At 39.9% G+C, this 20748-nt stretch overlaps 1 protein-coding gene across 2 annotated transcripts in view; it reads left to right on the top strand.

Moving 5' to 3' along the window:
- LOC125766914 (uncharacterized) overlaps positions 1–20748 on the top strand; it is a 393268-nt gene that overhangs the window by 5150 nt on the left and 367370 nt on the right. The window lies entirely within an intron of this gene.

The following is a 20748-nucleotide window of genomic DNA, read 5'->3' as shown; positions in this document are numbered from 1 at the left end:
CCTTCGCATCGCGCTGCTAAACAAAAGCGTGCTTTTGTTTTGTCTCGGCAAGCCACCTCCCTTTCCCGCCCTGCCCAGAATTCAGCCGGTTGGTTTACTTGCAAAATATGTACCACAACCACCGAAAACTGGTTGCTGCTGGATTAGCTGCTGTGTTGTAGCTAGGCACGGTAAAAGCCTTTTTAGACCTGGTATTTTTTCTCTTCTCTTCGCCAAGGTACAAAACATTAACTTCCTGTCCCGTATACGTGTGGGAGTTCGACAGTAGAGAGAGAAAAAACAATTGCCAAACCACGACACATCTCCGAATGTACGGGGCAGCCGATAGGCAAATGAGCGGCTTCTATTAGGTCGGTCTAATTTAGGGGCATAAGTTTTTGATAAGGTTGTTTCAAATATTTAACACAAACTTGTTCGATGAGAAAAGCGAGCTTAAACAGCGCTTAAACGATTAAATAATGAGTTGTTTTTTAAACAGTCGACTTATGTGATTAATATTGGAAATATACATTTTTATTTATATTTATTTATACAATATTTAAATCGCATATTGTGTTATAGTATTACGCTTGAGAATATTAAATCGTTTTAAATTTATATTAAATATTTTTCGACTAAAATTTGTGACCACCAAGTAAAGTACTGGGCGTCTCCATTTACAGTGTGCAACATAATTAAAATAAAAAAAAATTCTTCAATTTTTTTTATTACAGAAATAAGTAAAATTCATCATTTTTCAAACTGTATTAAATATAGAAAAATGTATAATATTTTTTTATAATTATTTTTTTTTTGTTAGTGATTAAGTGTTATTTTTAATTAACTTTTAGTGAAGACGATACTAACAAGAAGTCATGAATCACTGTAGATTAATAATTTCCTTACTTGTGCGCATCGTACACTTTTAACTTGAAGGTTAATGGGCTTGAATCAGGATACGGGATTATCAATTTGATTAACGCCCACCTAAATCCAACCGGGGGGGGGGGGAACACCTACCTTGCACTTTCCATTTCTCTGGTAATAATCGGTAAAGTGATAAATTGCTTTACCGGCTGTATCGCATTCGTATTCGATCGTGCAACATCTGCTAGGTATAATTAGCTACCAGCGAATCGTGATGAATGCTCGATAGAATCGTCGTTTGGAGATTTGAAAGAAGAAAGGGGGGAGGAGGAGGAGGGAAGAAAAAAAATAGCCCTACACTAGTGCGCATATCATCGTCCAGGTGTACCTGAAGTGAATTAATTGCAATGCTCTTCAGAACCAATCAGTAGCAGCCCCTTATGCTACACGATCCGATACATATGATGACCGGTCTAGACGGTAACTGTTTCTTTCCCTCCTTTCCCCCCGTTTCGCCAAGAAAAGGATATCTGTTTACATGCCATTCGTATAGGTTTGCTCTGCTGGCAGGTTTTCGGTCCTGAATCGTTCATTAAACCAAATCAAAAATATTTTTTTATTTTTAAATTGCTAGGATTTTTATATTTATCACACTGTAGCATCATCAATCGTCCTTAAGAGTAAAAGGCATTGATATACGATTTAAAAAATAGAAAAATAATAACATATTAAGCTTAGCAAGGAGTGAAATTTTAAAAAAATTGAAGGGTCATTGTAAAGTAAAAACAAAAAAACTCAAATCACGTAAAATGAACATATGGTAAAAATCTCTCAGGAAAAATTGTGAAATGTTTTTTTTGTGTCTAGAAATAAAAATAAAATATCACACCTAACAAACAAACTCCAACAATTAGTGAAGCACACTACGCGGCGTTAGATAGAAAAATGGGATAATAATAAAAGATGAGTAAAGTAGCAACAGCAATAAAGAGAAGAAAAAGGCAGGAAGAATAAAAAAAACCCCACTATGAAAGGATTTCGCTAAAGTGAGCTGTTCATTCAACTGCAAATACTACTAACCGATTTCGAGGTGGAGAGCGAAATAAAGCGGAATAAAAATTAAACTAGCCTAAAGGGGGGTATTCGGCTGTAGCTTGCACAAAACTTGCATGCCGTACAGTTTTTTTTGGGTATTGTAGAGGAACACAAAAAAAACAAGAGAGCAGATTGAAAGAGAATGGGAGCAAAGGCAACTACCCCGTCCTTACTCCACCCTAACCCCCCTTCCCCCTCCCCCCTTTCCCACAAAAAAGGGGGTAGTGGAGATTTATTTTCTGAAACAAATTTTTATTTTCCGCTCGCTAGTTTTTCCGCTTCGCCAAGCGCCATGCTACCATAATGAACAGCGGAAATGCAAGACAGCGAAAGCGGGCATAAACGGGCCGAAATGAAAAAACAAAAAAAAATAAATGCGGAAAAGCGAAAGCGAGAGCTGTACGAAAGTGCAACGGAAAATGGGATACCAACAATCCATTGGGAGGGTTTTTTTCTACCCCATGCCCCCTCCCCCTCCTCTGCTGATCCTGATCCTCTGGCAGGATTGGCTTATGGAATGGCCGGCTATACGACTTGTCTGCTTTTCAGCAATTGGTAAGTTGAAAAATCCCCCCAAAAGCAAATGGTGTACGGTACACGTAATGCCATACCGTTTGCTGGCTGATGGAGTAGCTATTTGTGCAGCAAAAAAAAAAATAATAATAATAAAAACCACCCTTCAAATGGCGAACACATCGGTACGAGGCAATTGTGCTCGCGGCCCATCGATGGGTTGGGTTTTTTTCTCTTTCTCCCCCGGTACGGGATGATGCAGTCCCGTGCACAAATTGATGTTTCCCATGGTAGTAAAGTGGCCAGTCAAAAAAAAAAACAGTAACACATATCGCCCATCGAACGTCAGATGCGATGTTAGCAACACGCCTACAGGCTGTCATTGTTGCTTCCATATGACTTCATCGTGGATAGCACGTTGGTAGGACAGCGTGTCTTGCCTGTATCGGGGCCAGTTGTTGCTGTGGAGATGGTGAAATAATTTGCCTTTTTTGCTAGAACCATTCGCGAACCATTGTTTACAGTGGGAAACGAATTTCCAATAAATGGGATAGTATGCGGTTTAACCTTTTAAGGCGCATATTTCTTACTATCTGACAGAAAACTTGATAATGTAAATAATTTCTGACTAGCTTAAAATATTCTTCTTCGAATTGATTATTTATCATCCAAATACTGAAAAAAAATCTTTTTTTAAATCTCACTTTTTTGGCACTATGACACTATTAAACCTTCAGTAAAAGCTTTCTAAAAATTGTGGAACATTGAGCTACATTGAGCTTAAAAAATTGAGCTACATTAAATTTACCTTTTTGCTCAAATTTTTTTGACAGTTTCATTTTGACAGCTTCACTTTGACAGAAGCGAAGCAAATTCTCTTTGCTTCGCGTGGTTTGACAGTTTTCCGTTTGATTTCCATTGAAGTAATAAGTAACTTTTTCTTCCCTAATCTGACCCTTTTTCTGTTTAATTTTATGAACGAGTTCGTTAAATTGGTATCAATCATAATGTCGACGTTCGTCTTAAAGTGGATAAAGAATTCTTGCTGTTTAATAAAATATTTTAAAATATTTTATAAACATTTATCTATGTTTTTTATTTTTAAAATACTTATGAAATGTGTAAAAAAGAATATGAAAAATTTGTATTAAAATAAAAAAATAAAAAAAATTACAAAAATATTTTTTTCAATGGAGACGCGTGGTACTTCATGAAGTCGACTTAAGAGATGTTCTAAAAATTGATTAGTAAATGCGAGTTTGAATTAATATTGTTATTTAAATTATTTGCATTACATTGTATGAGTTGGTATTAATCATATTGTCGACATTCGTCTTAAAGTGGATAAAGAATACTTGCTGTTTAATAAAGTATTTTAAAATATGTTATAAACTTTTATCTATCTTTTTTATTTTTAAAATACTTATGAAATGTGTGAAAAAGAATATAAAAATTTGTATTAAAATATTAAAATAAAAAAAAATATTTTTTTCCATGGAGACGCCTGGTACTTCATGGAGTCGACCTAAGAGATGTTCTAAAAACTTGTTAGTAAATTCGAGTTTGAATTCATATTCGTATTTTACATTACATTTCATTCAATTTTTCTGCAGTTTTTAAAATTAGCACCAACTGTACAACATACATGCATCCGCAAGTGAAGCAAACTCCATTTACCACAAGCGCAAACCTACATTCATGCTCTTTGTTTAACGTTCAAACACTTTACTAGAATTAAATGTAAACCAGTAGCTCGTCGTATCTCTTTGCATATGGAAGGGAAACTTACCGGTTTGGGGGTAAAAAAATTCCATTTGGATAGGAATATTCAGCAATGTTAACTCAGGTTTTTACTTCAATTTAATTGAATTAAGATGTTGGAATAGAAATGCACTGCTCACCGGAAAATTCCGTAAGATAGATAAGAGAATTCTTAAGCTATTTTAAGGGGGCGATAGTCTTGGAAGGCATGTGTGTAATATTTTACTGATACTTACACACCCAGCAGTTCCTAACTCACGCGTTTCAAAATGCTTTTGCATATTATTTCACATAAAGAAAGGGAACCAGTTTTTTTGCAACACAAAATGGTAAAATAGTGTTTTGTAGGGAAGATTTGACGCAAGTTGTTTTACTCGAAACCGCAAACCTCCCCCTCTCCCGGATGAATTGCTCTGCTAAAGCGACGCCTAAGAAATGGGGAGGGAGAAAAAAACATTGACCGAACGTCAATGCCAAGCCACGAGTGTTCAGCGAACCGCGTGTCTAGCGAAGCGTGCGCCCGGTGTGCGTTACGCGTGTTTCCTACATTTGCCTTAAAACAGACAGCTTCCTGTCTCCCACCGCTTCGCTTACCGAGCAAAAAACCACGACACAGTTTGTGAGAGAAAATTGGGAAAATTGTATGATGAAATTTGTATTCACCCCCGGTAGCATCGGTTGATTGTGTTCGTCGGATTGGCACCTTGGAGGATTCGAGTGAGATCGCGCAAGCAGTTTCCCGGTACTATACCGGTTCGCGAGATTTTTCCCTCCCCTTGCTTCAAACGTGTGTGCTTAGTGGGAGGAAGGTTAAAAACCTTCACAGTTTAGGCAAAATGGTTAGCTTTTTAAAGGGGCGTAGGGGAGTTTGTTCAGCTCTTTTCAAAGACATAAGCCGACTGGAGATGCAGACCGATGTTTATGCTAGCCTTGCTTACCACGGCGGATTCACGGCGTTGTGACATGAGATGCAAAAGATCTAGGCGACGCGATCGTTGTGTGTCCCGCAACCTTTACACTTCCGACGCGAACATCGGCGAATGTTCTTCCGGCGTTTTGTGCCCCCTTGGAAGGAGGAAGGAGGAGTAGGGGAGGGAAGGGGGGAGTGCCGTGCGGTTTCACAAGCAGGTTCGTTCGGGCGCGTAGGCAAAGCCCGTTTCCGGTTACCGTAAGGGAATTATTAACGATAAGTAAAGCCTTTGCCAGGAAAATCTAATAATGTCTTGAAAATATCTTCAAACGTGATGAAACTGCTGATTTGCCCCTAGTTCTGGGGGCCGCCACGATGCCACCATTTTCAACCCCTCGTCCAGCTCTCTCCCCCCCCCCCCCTTCAAAATCGTTTGCCTACCATTTTGACAGCTTGACATGTGTGTGTGTGTGTTGGGTTGGGTTGGGGAAGAAGTCGTGACACTTTGCCGTTCCGCCTGTCCCTTTTACGTCCCATAGTGCGCTCCCCGCCCCCTCATGTACACAATGCTTGTTCTCAACGCAAATGCCGACACACAACAGTATCGTCATCTCTAGTGGTGCAGAATGGCAATTTCTTTAACCTCATAATTGAGCAATTCCCATTACGCTCGGTTGCAGATTGAACCAACCAACCAAGGGGTCGACAAAAATGATTTTCTCTCTTTCTCTCCTTCTCTTTCTCATTCTCTCTCTCTCTCCAAAACACGCCATTTGCCAGGTGCCGAAAGCTCTTTACCACTGGCGAACAAAGACGGCGAACAAAGCTGTACGAGTCGTGCAAAAGGACAGTGGTACCTGTTCAAACTGCAACATTGCCGGTGGATCGTTCACCCGTTACCCGAGTGACAGGGTGTGTCATGAGCAGCCATCAATTTTGTAAATATGCCCCCCCCCCCCCCCCCGGCTGGAGCAACCGGTTTCCCGGTAGACCAGGGCCCAGGTCAATAGGCCACTAATGAATTCCACTTTGAGACTGCCTGGTTGAAGAAGCATTTCAGGTGATAGCTTAAAGCCCATTCTCTCTCCCTCCCCCACGGGAGGGGGAGATCTGGCCGCGTATGTGAATATGAGACGAATAATTTTACGTAAAATAGGTACGGAGGCTATTTAGTGCTTTTGCAGTTTTGCACGATAATGGTTTTGTGTTTTGAGTCACCAGTCGCTTCTTAAGACCGGGAACTGGCTGAGTTCTGGTGATTGCTAACATCGACGAGCTAGATGATGGAACTCCAGCAATCATGAAGAAGCAGCTGTCGGATGCATCACACGTATATGACAGGGAGTTCGACAAGTTGTACCGATGGTTTGGTGGTTTTTGGGTTTTTGGTTTTGACGTTTTGTGGGCAAAACGGGCTCTGGAATGCCTTTTCCTTGAGCCCGACGTACGTCATTTCCGGTTTTTGTGGGTTTTTGTTGTGAGGTTTGTTGGTCGATGTCTTCCAATGTAGTGGCGAAGCCACGATGCTTGACAGCCAGAGTATTACAATCTGTGGCGCTGTGGTACTGGTAATCAGAGATAGCGTTAAAATTACACACCAACTTCCAAAAAAAAAAACCATAGTCACACATAGTCGAAGGCGACGGCGAAGTCAACCCCGGTACGGCCCTGTTTGCCTGGACAGTCGGACGTAACGTTAGACGAGGAAGAGATTTTTATTTCAAAGACCAAACAAGAAGCCCCAAACCATCGTTCTGGTATGGCAAATAGTATGCCATCATTATACCCATTATGTCTGGGTTTTAGTGAAACGGGATTTTGGTTGGGATAAAACTTTCCCACCGGTCCGGTTTGCGTCTCTCTCTTCCACGGGTCATCCGGTAAAAGAGCCGTCCGTCTGGCGCGCAGTTGTGCCGTACCTTTCGGTACCGGGAACTCCGGTTTTAGTATAAATGCGGACATGCTGTAATTGGCAAGCAGCACTGGACGGGCTCGATTTACATCACCGCTACACGTTCGATAATGTTTGCGCAACGAGAGTTTCCGGTTTTGGAAAACCCCCCCTTGTTGTTTTCGGCTGCAGCAGCAGCCGTGTGCGGTTCGGAAGATATTTGAAGCGCTCGATACAAAACGGTAAGCATACACTGTAGAACGTAAACTTAATCAGCAACATAAACAAATAGGATCCTTTAGATGTTTGGTATTGTCAGTGCGATCAGCAGGTAACAGAGTCTAGGGTGACTGTAATTGTACTTTCGTATTTATTGTGTGATTTATAATTTATACTTAAAACCAAGTTAGCTTGTGAGGAAATTTTCTATGAAAGATCTAAGTTTATTGCGAGATTGTCAAAACATTACCACACTACTGATGAGTTCGTTAATTGAAGATTATTTTGTTATAATAATATATTTTTTATTACAATTATTTTTGAAGATATTTTTTACTTTATTTTTATTCCAATTTTTAAAATGTTGGGTTCTTCAAACAAAAACTCCCCGAATACCGGAACGAACATTGAGCTTAAGTTATGCGAATTGCATACTTTAAGGCGTTACGGAGCGAATATGGACATACAGTAGAGCGTCGATTATCCGGGGTGCTCGAGACCGGACTGATGCCGGTTAATCGATTTCCACGAATAATTGTCCCTTAAATATCATTTATATATCGAGATAAAGCGTATATCGTATCTATATACTATACTATGGTGATCCTTTTGAAGCTAAAAATAATTCTGGGTCGAGCAAATTATTATCAAACAACAATTAAAATTTAGAACGTGAAATAAAATCATTTCAAATACAGAGCAGCACTGATTATCCGAGCATGTTGAGACTCAATGACGGCCGGATAGTCGAACAACACGGATAAAAGGTACACAAGGTTTAGTTGACAGGTATGCGTTTATATAATACATTTTAATATTTGCTCTTATTTTTTCTACGTTTAAGTAGCTGTCCTTGCTGTCTATAAATTCTAACAAACTAAACAGCATACGATTTTGTTTTGCAGAGTTGAAAGCTATAGGGGTTTTGAGTTACCTTCCACCTTCATCTTCTGATTCTGAATTAGATTCATCGTCCGTATTGTATCTTGTTTCTATAATAATACCTGTGTCGCTTTTGAATTCGTATCCAGGATAATTAGAATCTAATTTCTAATCCACTTCCCTGCCCTTTCCTCGCCTAAATGTTCCAAATGTAATAGTTTTTGAAGATCTTTCCAATCCTTAGTTTATACAATCCTTCAATTTCCAATTTCTGAGCCAATAAAAATAAAGTATCAAAAATAGTCATTTTTTCCAGAAATCTATAACTCTTATACAGAGTGTACACATGTGTGTACGTCCTGTTCCTTGAAAAATGCGCACGAGTATAAACGCACTTCAGATCTCATGCATTAAAATAAAACATGGCTGGATTTGATATGATGATGATGGCACGGATAATGAGACAGCCGGATAAAAGGTACCCGGATAGTCAAAGCTCCACTGTATATCGTCTGTTGATGATTTTAATAATTTTAACCAACCTGACATCAATACAAATGTTCACCACGGTTGAACAGCTGTCAATTTTCGGCGCACGGTTAATCCGCCCCCGGATAATCGACGTTCTACTGTATTATAGTATGAGTTAGCTTTTTCTTCAAAAATAAATTTCAATTTATATTTTCTTCTTAGAATTGTTTTTGTTTCAACGTTATTAAAAGATGAGTAAAAAAAATATTTCTTAACAGTTGAAGCCTGAGGAATTTTCCTTAATATGTTATTTTCTTTGTTTTTAATATCCGCACATTCCACCGGGGCTTCAGGTATTTGCAAAGTAATTCGTGGAAATAAATGAAAGCTTTCAGAAGCATAAACGAAACACTCCTTTGAGCGAGACGCGAAAACATCACCCAGTGTACCAAAAAAAGATACACATCATAAATCATCGAATAAATAAGTCAATTTTTCGCGAGCGTCAGTGGAAAGTCTTGATTTGACGAAAACCCTGCCTGACAGCTCGGTGGAAGCCGTTCCGACAGGCCAATCGTGGTGTGTCACGGCAGAAAAGAGGAAAAAAGCAACAAAACGTTACACAAACCTGGCGGGATGCAACGTGACGGATGAGCATTTATCATAAAGCGTACCACGGTAACGATACATGGTGGAAAATTTTCGAGTCCATTTCCTTTTACCAAGGTCGTCGACAATCGCATTCTGAAGTTGTGCCAGCCGTGCCGTTTGTAGTAGTATTGTATCAGCAGGAAGATGTGTGTGTGTGTGTGTGGGTGTGTGTTATCTCACAGATGATAGAAATGGAATCGGATTTTCACCAGAATCGAAACGATTTGCATTTTACCGGCTGCTCTTTTGCCTTGCACCCGTTCCCTTTGAAACCCGTGTTCGGTTGCAGTTCGGCGTGCCTGACCGAAAGCGCAAGCGGAAATCAAACTGAAGAGCTGCATAATTTAAACTCTCACCATAACCCGGTGCGGGAAATGAAAATTGCGACGTGGAAAATGGTAGCCAAAAAAAAACAAAAAACAAAATTTTTTTTGAGTGAAACGCAAAAAAAAACCAAACTTCAGCCAATTGACATCACAAAAAGGAAACATTTGTTTGCTTACGCTGTGCAAAGTGCTGTGATGTGAAGCAAAATAAAGGGGATGAAAAAAGTATATCAAACAAAACAAAAAAAAAAACCTCCCGAAATGATGGTGCATTATTTGTGCAGAATTGGAATAGTAGTAGTCCTGTGGAAAAAAACGTGCACGAGCGCACCTCATGATCGATGCGTGGTCGTCGGTAAGTGCATTCGTTAATTTTTCAAAAACCAAGGAAAAAAACGAAAGGCACCAAAAAACATAATAAACACTTTTTCATTAAAGCCACACGGGGCATATATTGGGCGATGCATTTCAATTTTTGGGCCAATTAATTTGGCCCGTGCGAAACATTTCTTCAGCGTTTTGTTGTTTGTGTCTGTTAAGGATAAACCGAATTAAATGCGGCTGAAGAAAATTCGGAAAATTAAAATGAAGCAAAAAAAAAAATCATCCTTAAATAACGCTAATGAATGACGATGGGAATCAATATCAATGTTTATTTCATGACGATATTATCTTCACAAACTGCTGCAGGAAGATATGAGCGTGCAAATGTATGCATTTTATTGCGCACGGTAAGCAATTCCGAGGAAGAGCGAAAAGAAACTCGTTGGAAAGGGGTTTTATTGAAAGGTAATTAACATTGTTGATTTTGCTATAAAATAGAAGCAATCCCAGAACGGAACACTAAAATAAATTTAAAAAAAGAGAATGAAAAAGAATATTTTTTTATTTGGTCTTTGTTGTACTAAATTTTTTGTTGTACTAAAATTCTTGAAAATTTTAGTACATTGCATGTAGACGTTCCTAGACATGCAGTTATCCTCAAATGTATTGTTAATTTTTTAAGATGAGAATTATGGTTTAAGCATTAAAAAAATCTCAGAAAAACCGAAGTCATTCTACAGTTCCTTGAGAAATGACTCCAGTTTTGATGGTTGCCAGTCAAGATTAGATTCAATCCTATTATGGAAATGGAGTGGATACATTGTTTGTAGCTCAAGAAGTTATGTACATATCTTAACTTATTCAATTTCCAAAACGAAATGAATGTGCACAAGAAATTTCACTGTAAACCTAAAGCACTTTGAGTAAATTCTGTAGAAATTTTGTGGCAATTTTATTTCCACATCCTGAACTCTGAAGTAAAGTTTCCAAGAATAATTAGACGAGCAATGTTTGGTACTTTGAATAGCTGGAATAATGAAGTTAATTTTAGATGTTGCTAAAATGGAAGTCCACAATTGTGTAACACACATTAGTACGGTCTAAAAATATAGCTAAAGAATTCATTTTCTAAGTTTTTAATTCTGAGAAATGAAAGGCTATTACGTCTATTCTTGTTGGTGTTTGTTGTTTGCAACAGAATTGATGGTGCATTTAATTCGCTAGAAATTTGTTGGAAGTTACATTGAATAGAGATCTCCGTACTGAAAGGTGGTTAGCGTGGCACTTCAAAATACGCGCACAAGAGTTAAACAAAACCCTAACCAGCCGAGTTTGAGGATGTTGAGCCATAAAAACTGGTGCCGGGGTAAAATTTCGTATCTACTAGTTTGCATATGCATCCACCGCTACAGAGACTATCGCCTGCTGAAGCGCCTTTCTATCAAGGGTATCGGATAAAGTAATGAAACGCAGTGTATGCGCTTCCTTTCTCCGCAGCAGACGCGATTCAATGTCCGAATTTCCTGAAAGGTCTCGTACTCGTTCTTGGATGCATCCTGCATTTGGCGCTTCACATCCTGCACGTTGGAGCAGCAAAAGCATGGATGTAAAGGGACAGTATTCCTTCGATTTCTTTCTCTTCCTTTTTATGCACTTTTCGTCTCGCTTTCTCTCTCTCCCTCCCCCTCTCTCTCTCTCTCTCTCTCTCTCTCTCTCTCTTTATCTCTCTGTTTGGCACTAGCAAACTTCATGCGCCCCCGAGGGATCATCATGTGTCAGGGCTAAGCAAACTGACGAAGCGAATCCCATCGGCAAGGGCACCGTCATAATCCATAAATTCTACACTGTAGCGCAGACGACATCTGAGCACAATTTATGGGGCCTCGTTGTCCACTGAGCCCTTCAGTAACGGGAGACACATTGGCATGGCATCCCGGCCACGTCAGCTTCACTGGCTGCGAATTGAATCCTTGCCTCGTTTCTTTTTTTTTTTTGCATACGAACTTCCCAGGTTTCACACAATACAGGGCCGGTTAGGGAGAAGATACTTTAACTTGCACCGGCCGAGGAACCGGTGGTCTTGAAGAAAGAGTCAAACCTTCAACCCAGGAAATGTCGACACAGTGTCACGAACTCTGTGATTTCTAAGCACGGCAGCAGGCGTAAAGGAGAGTCACATTTTCGGTACCGGACATTGGGTTCTTCGTGGTTTGCCCTGTTTTTTCTATCAGGATGGGTGGAAGTGTGGTGAATATTAACTGATTTGCAGTTACGTCGACAGCCCGTCGACAGGCTCGTTTTGCTAAAGGATTTGGAGAGTACGGTGTGAAATTGTGTACAATAGAATTTTTGGGACGATCGCATACGACTTTCGGGTGTTAATTGAAATTAAATTATTGTTTGAATTTCTCATCAGGAATTAAAGGTTTCGTTACACTAAATAGCTCTTTACTTGAATAAAATTTAAATAAAAATAATGCAAAATAACCTCAACATTTCTGTGAGACGTTCAACTTGTTTTATTATAGATTATTGAAACCGTGCTTCATCAATTGGGAAGAACTCTTGGAAATAAGACCCAGGAACCATTAATTTAATATCACGAAACTTGCCAAAAACTTTTGTACGAAGCACTGAATCTAATCCACCGTGATCACTTGCCTCAGATAATGCAGCGGTGCAACGAACTCGGTGCATCGTGCCGCAATTCGTGGCCACAGGAAAAAAAGAAAAGTTCTTCAATCACCTACCCCTTTCCATCCTTAACGAATGCCGCACTTTAAACGAATAGTCGGGCAAAAACTTTTGCTCGGCAAATTCTTCGAAGAAAAGGTTGCGCGAGCAACTTCGAGCAAATGAGCAACTTTTCGCTCCGGTAAACAAACCAATCGATACATTGGGTAACGAAAAAAAAATATACTCAACCGGAACTACGGACGCCCTGTTCTGGTCCATCCACTGTGTGTGTGTGTCGACACGCTCACACGAGTGCACACATGCACACGCACGACCAGTAAAACTAAAGATAATGAAAGAGAAATTATAGTGTGACATGATAACTTTCGTGGAACTCCGACTACACTTCCCGTGCCGTGGGTGCCGTGCACTGCCCGAACAGGCACGAAGTAAAGGAAGCTACGGGACCGGAACTTTTCCACCGATTACTGGGCGTTTTTGGGTTTTGGTACGGGTAAAAGGAAGAAAAACTTTCTTCCTCTTACTACTGTTGGCCAAATTTATGAACTCTCGCACATCTCGATGCCGTATGGGGGAAAGGAACGGGCGCAATGATGGTGGTGGGTACCGTATTTGTTGGCAACATGTGCCTCCTGCTGTATTCCACACGAACATCCTCCCACAGGAGGGACGTACAGCGACCGTATCGATGTTACTTAATTGAGAAACAATCAAACCTCACACTCGATTTTATTGGAGTTTTCAACTAGTTGCGAATGGGCACTAGCGCTCCCTGCCGCCCGCCGGCTTTTTGTTCACCGTGCAGATGGTGTTCGGATGCACGCCTGAACCACGTCTCGTCATGTGGTGTCTGATGTGGTTTTTGTGTAGATTTCATTGTTGTTTCAATCTATTCATTTTGTTTCGTGCTAATATTCCGCTGAGGGTTGGAAAGTTTACACAGATTAGGTAAAAAAAGAGAGATTAGCTGTTGTTGGAGTAGCGTGAAGTAGTCGGGAACAATATCTGAAGTACCTGAATCGACAGCGAATTACTGTTGGAATTGAATCCAGAATTTGGAGTAGATTCGTTAAATGTGCTCATGGAACGATGATATAAAATTCGATAAATCTTGAGGAATGCCTGCTGAAAATCCTACTAGAAACCTTGTGCCAAATTTTGCAGATATTCGGTGCAGTTTGGAATTTTCGTAGCAATCAGTAGCATTTAGGAGATCCTTGGAAAAGCTTTTGGAGTTGTCTCCGGAATATCCTTGAAGATTCCAAGATTCTCGTCGAAGATTCTGGAGAAATCGAAAATTTTCAAGAAATCGAAGATTCTCGTCGAAGATTCTCAAGAAATCGAAGATTTTCAAGAAATCGAAGATTCTCGTCGAAGATTCTCAAGAAATTAAAGATTCTGGAATACATCCTAGATTCTCCATTAATCAATAGAAATTGGAAATAATTTTTATTCGATTTTGTTTATCAAGATACTGTTGAATAGTGTCACCAGATGTGTTCTTCAAGTATAATTCCAGCAAGTTTTACCAGCAATAGGATTTCTCGTACCACATTCCTGAGTGCTTTTGAGCGTTTGCTTTGATGGTCGCGCAATAAAAATATATAAAAATAAGCTTCAACATAAGTGTGTCCATATACTCCGATTTCAAAACCCTCTTTTCGCACACCAAACCAATGCAACATGGAACAATAATCTGTAAGAAAAAAAACTATACAAACTGGCAAATAAAAATAAATAATCATAGAAACTACGTCTATTGCATCAACGTTCGTTATTTCTTTATACGCGTAAACAGGAGTGGTAGATTATTTTACACAAGTGTGCACACAAGCTGCAGCAGAGATGCAGCAATGCGTAAAGCTCCGAAAGAATCTACCGAGCACCAACATGTAGCTTTGCAAAAAAAACACAAAAATATAAACGAAAAACCGCTACGTGGTTGGACGTATAGAAATGGTAAGCTTTTCGGATTTAAGATGCTTTAGGTTTTTATTTTTATTTGTTCATCTTTATACTTCATGTTTCTTATGTTGAGTAAAAGTGGGATATATATTTTTTTGTATATATTTTTTTTCCTCTCCCCCAACGTTCGCTATAACACATTTGACACACAAGCACACATACAGGATACGTACAGGATGCTCTGGGAAGCGGAAAATTCGTTCGTTCGTCAAGCGCTGTTTTTCTTCCGCGTTACAGGGTTACTTCTAGCGTAACGCGGGTATAAAGTAAATTTTTTCTTAGTAGTTTTGCCAACTCACTTGAATATCTCGAAGGTACTACTTATCTTCAATAACTGTGACAGAAAGTTATTTCAATGTATATTTGAAATTGAAGAAGTAACAATAAATAAGAGCAATTTAGTTGGAAAATAGATGATAAAAAGATTAGTCGAGTAGATTAGATAGTCGATTAAATTAGTAGATTAGATCTACTGCTATAAACTACTATAATTAAGCAAATGCAACATAAAATGAACTGAGCAATTGAGCCAAAGAATAGATTTTTGCAAGTTGATTAGCGAGAAGAATTAAGCTATTAATGTCTAATAATATTAGTACTAGCTGTGGAAATATTTCACAAAAAATACTAAGTGAGCTATAATACTTTCTATAAAGCATGCTATAAAATGTTATCTAGAGCTTGTTTGGTAGCAAATAATTTCTAACATTGCCATAGGCAGGTAGACTGAAAACCCCTGTTTAGACGGTGTTCACCATTCCTCACAGCTCGAGCTCTGTGAGATCGGGTCACATTGAGTTGCATCACCCCAAGGGGGCAAGGAGCATATGGACGCGTCCTTTGGCTTTGAAATATTTCCTCTTCGCATTTCTTTTTTTTTCTCCTTCTTCCTTTTGTTATTTGTTTGTCGTCGATAGGGCGCCCCTTAGGGATGAGCGAATGCAATTTTGTAGCGTTGCATCCAAAAACACACGTACACACACAAACATGTACATATGGGAAGCACGGCTGGTACAGATGGTTGGGTTATATGTGCCATATGCACGCTTTTGTCTCCCCTCTTGTACGACGGGCGACGAACCGTGAAGCAATCTTGTCGAATTTGTTGTCCGATGCACCGATACACATATGCATTAAGGCTGCCCTCCCCCCTGGGGTATTCCCCTCCCCCCCCCCCTATCCTCCCCAGGGTGAGGGGGTGGAGGGAGAACAATGCATTAAATTCGCAGAAAATGGCAATTTTCAACTGCCATGCCAACGGGGGCAGTCGGTCGCTTGGGCAGAGAAGAATCAATCAAGTAGCGGGATGATGCCCGCCGGGAGTAAAAAGGAGCGTAAAGCACAAATTCTACTAATTAAGTCACACTGCACGATAAAACTTGCGGTCCTTTCGAAATCCCTGCACATATCCGAACATATCGTTGATATTGGGGCGGGGATATCGGTGGGTTGTGGCGACAATGGCAATCGATGAGCCCGGCATGTGTTTGGGGATGCTGGGTGGGGGAACACTTTCCCCACATGGGCCAATTGGGAACAATTAATTTAAATTCGATACGAAGCGTTTATGGTTCCGGCACACACAGTTGGTCGGTTTGAAGATGGCGAGAAGGATTTCGGTACTACGGAACGATATGGCGGCGGGAGTAAGAGGCCTGGCTGGCAAACGAATGGTACAAGGCGTTTATCCCTTTAACGACACTCCTTGAACCTATTAAGTTAATAGTTTTCGTTCTGTACTCACCAGAGACGCCGGTTCCCGGGACCCCAAAACGGACTACACCGCTTCGTCCGCCGGACATCCGTGTTAGTTCCCTTTTCGCACTATATGTCCGATGACGATGGTACTGTTTATGCGATGTTAATCCCATGATTTACATTAACGGGACAGTTGTGGTGCTTCCCTTGTTGCCCGAAGACGGTACCAGTTTTGGGACAAAACTCGTTCGGTGGGATGATGTTCACTTGTGTCAAAATGGGTAGGTGAGCGGAATGGTTTCATGCTGTCGGTGAGTGTTTTAATGCCGGTAAATTTTCACAACCTCTTCTAACGACACACACACACACACAGAGACACACGTGTACATTGGACAACTACTAATCGACGCCGGACAGTACTGGTGGTGCTGTATTTAAGCCGTTTACCGCACGACACTTAACCGTAGTCCGAAAGACGAAGCAACGATTATGCTGATAAATGCTTTTTGCATATGCGTGTGTACCATATTGCTGGTGCGACATTTTATCCAGCAGTTAAAACTGTTGATGAACGTTTCTATTACACGTAATATCGAGGTACCAGGTCAATTGGTTACGTATTGTTCGCATGACTCGTTTTGACTGTGAAAAGTGGAAAAAAGGGCATCAATTAGTTTTTTATTTTGGTTTTGTGAAATTAAACATTGTGTTTTTTTAATTAATTACTTTTTTTATAAAAACAGTAAGCTCTAATTTAATTATGTGGAATTTTAATTTTTTATAGCAAGTTTATTTGATATATTTCTTTTTCGAACTTCATGGAATATGCTATAAATAGTATGCCCTATCGCTCTCTCTCTTTCTCTCTCTCTCTTTCTCTCTCTATCTCTCTCTCACACACACACACACACACACACACACACACTCTCTCTCTCTCTCTTGTTGGCTTTAACGACCTCTAAGGTCATGCTGCCCAATTCTGGCTTACTAGACTTATTTTTACCGCGTAGCAGGATAGTAAGTCCTTGGTACGGTGGGACGTTCCGGATGGGATTTGAACCCGGTCCTGTCGTGTGGACGGGCGCCGTTTATCACATGCACCACCACGCCCCATGTTTTTTATTTAATTGAGGGTTTTTTTATTTCAATAGCAGGCTCTAATTAAATTAGTAAGAATTTTTACTTTTTATAGCAAATTTATTTGATATATTCGTTTCTCTATAAATAGTTTGCTATAAATAGTATATCTCAAATACTAACTGCACTGATTAGTGCAATGCGTAGTTTTGTTTTTATCATGTTGCTATAATTTTATGGTAAAATTATTAAAATCGTTATATTGTCGTTGTAACTGTAATTGGATAACAAATTATCCTTTACGTTTTTTAGGAGAAAATGGCCATTATTAAATGTGCCATAAATGATATAAAATGCGTTAAATGACGTCTGTACATAACTGAGCAATACAAGCAAGCATTTAAAAATTGATTTCTCCCCTTATCATACTACCACGATAACGATGCCTAGGTTCGTCATCGATCATATTTCGTTTGAAAACCGTTTGTATCTTCCCTGGGACGTTCATCCATTGGCAGGAGTTTGTCAAAAAAAAAGATAGCAGCAAACTGAGCACACATTTCGAAAACCGATTCGGATGATACATCGTACGGGTAAGGTTGTATCTACTGTCCAAAACGTCTTTACTCCCCCGGTAAAGGCACCGCGTGTGTCAGAGATCAATAAACGTCACATTTTTTTTGTTGCTGAGATATCGTCCATATGCAACCCTATCTGGCTGTATTCTTCCACAATGGAAATGTCAGTGGCATATCCGGATACTTGATGCGTTTACGGTACACATACTAAAGGGTAGGGTGGGGAAAGTGTTGCTCAAGTAGTCTACTGGGACGATCGATAAATTTGTACACTTAACTGGACAGCCTGGAGATGCTCACATCGCAAGTGGACGAGATGTAACGCTTATTACATCTTCGGATAAGGAAAAGTGTTTTTGGAGGGGGTCGTTTTTGCGTAGTTGCTAGATTAACACAAAAGTTAGCCTTTTTTTCTAGTTTTCTAGGCTGCTGCTAGTTTCTTCCGAGAAGCTGGTCACCTGAACCTGAAGTATGAAGTTGCCATCAGGTCACACAATGGAGTCAGAGAGTTACGGGCTTTCATTTATCCCAAAAAGCCAATCTCGTTCGTTTGGAAAGAATCAACTCAAATCCGGTAACAGGCAGAAGTCAATCTCGGCATGGAGAAAAACATTTTGTTTTTGGCTTATTCGTACACACACACACGTAGAGGGAGAAACAGAGAGAGAAAACCACAAGTGAGATTGACCAGACCAGAGAAGATTAATGTTTTGTGGGTTTTTGTGTATGATGAGGTAAAGTGAAATGATACACAACGTATGTGTGTGGCGAGCAGGGTGGTTAGCAAAAACGATACCCCCCTCCAACTCCCCCCCTCCTCTCACCCCCACTTCCCCATCATACGATATAGTGTTGCTCGACAAGCAATGGATAGTAAACAATGAGCGCAGCAGTTCAGTCATCATCGATGCAATTTGACAGGTGGTAATCTTATATTCTTCCATTGAGATTTATCGCACACTATACATTGCTGCAGTGCGCTTGCATTAACGCGTCAATCTTAACGAAACGGTGCGTTCGTGTTACGGTAGCAGGAGAGTAAGAGGGAAGGAGAAGGTTGGTGCACCTGTTATAATATGACGTGCTGTTGCACGTGTCCAGTTTTGTATCCGTTACCTTCTTAACTCCTACTGATTTCAATTGATTTATCAATTAAATTGAATGTAACCTGTATTTTTTGACGTGCAGCTTTGCGGGAAAGTTGTTTAAAATGGCTAGGTTGTTGAATTTCGTTAAAATATTATTTCAATTTAGTATTATTTTAAGTAAATCAAAATTTAATTTTTGATAATTTTTTGATTTTTTTTTTATTTTTGGTTGAATATATAACCAAGAAAATGATACAAATTTATTATTTTTTTATTCAACAATAAATTTTAAATAAACATGACATTTTTTTTAATATTCTAGTGTCAGTTGGTTTTGCTTAATTTGAGGTAATTCACATAAATAAATCTTCTTAAAATATTATTTACTATAAATCACATTTTTATAGCAAGATATTTGAGGAATACCTATTCACGACATTTTTTTCAATATTCTAGTGTCAGTTGATTTTGATTAATTTGAGGTAATTCACATAAATAAATGTAGGAATATTTAGGTGGGTTTGGGTTAAATTCAGTGCTTTATTGAGTTTATTGATTTGCAACCACTTCGTTGCGCTGCTCCAATGCGACTGTTTGCGCACACTTCCTTAGTGCTATTTTTTAGCTAAATGCTATAATAATTATAGCATAAGCTATACATAAAGCTTATACATAAAGCTTCTTAAAATATTCACTCTCTCTCTCTCTCACTCTCTCTCTGTCTGTCTCTCTCTGTCTTGTTGGCTTTAATGACCTCTAAGGTGATACCGGACATTTCTGGTGTACAAGAATTATTTTTACCGCGTAGCCGGATAGTCAGCCCTTGTTACGGGGGAACGGTCCGGATGGGATTTGAACCCGGTCCTGCCGTGTAGACCGGCGTCGTTTATCACATGCACTACCGGGCCGCCCCGGTATATAAAAAATATTTTTTACTATAAATCTCATTTTTATAGCAAGATATTTGAGGAATACCTATACTCGGAAGGAAAGAAATCAAATTTGGAAACAAATTATTTTACAATTTTTGGGGAACTTTCTATTTCTGGGTAATATAGTAGCAATTACTTTTATTACCGTATGGTAACAAACGAACATTACTTTTCCGGCACAATTCTGCTGCACGTACGTACCGACGGACGAGCATATGAGCAGGCAGCGTGTATCAAACGTCTCCTAGGCCAATGCAACCATCGCCCGATGACGGTACGGAGCGATGGTAGATCCTTTTTGCACTGTTGCATCCTTCTGGATGCATACGCGATGTTCAGGAATTGGGGTTGAATTTATTTCAGTCCGCTTGTTGAAATTCTATGCGGTCGGTGCATCCAGCGTCTACGACTTTTTTCTTCTTCTCTTCTCTTTCTTCTCTCTGTTAGATGACATCCGATTTAATGGCGTGGCTGAAGGTGAGTAAGGGGTGAGGAAGGGAGGAAACCCCGAACAAAAAGGGGGGAAGAGGGGGGTTGTATAAATCCTGACCGAGGTACCGCGAATGCCCGAAGCCGGGATCGTATCGCTCTTGCCACTGGAGTGGCGATCTCCGGTGGTCGCCTCACAGCGAGCTGGCCGTTTTGCTATGGATGGATTCACTGTTCTGGGGATGATGGTTTTTTTTTTATTTTGGGTACTATATGCCTTATCCACGGCACACTTCACATCACACCAAACACGCCATCCGCTTAAGGACGTACCGTACCGTTTCGGATTCGGCGGAGCTGGGCATGTGCCGTGTTGCGAGGGCACAAGACGCCCG

This window comes from Anopheles funestus, chromosome X (genome assembly GCF_943734845.2).
Source record: "Anopheles funestus chromosome X, idAnoFuneDA-416_04, whole genome shotgun sequence".
Taxonomy (NCBI): Eukaryota; Metazoa; Arthropoda; class Insecta; order Diptera; family Culicidae; genus Anopheles; species Anopheles funestus.
Note: the sequence above shows the minus strand (reverse complement) of the source record. Positions and strands in the feature narration are given on the sequence as shown.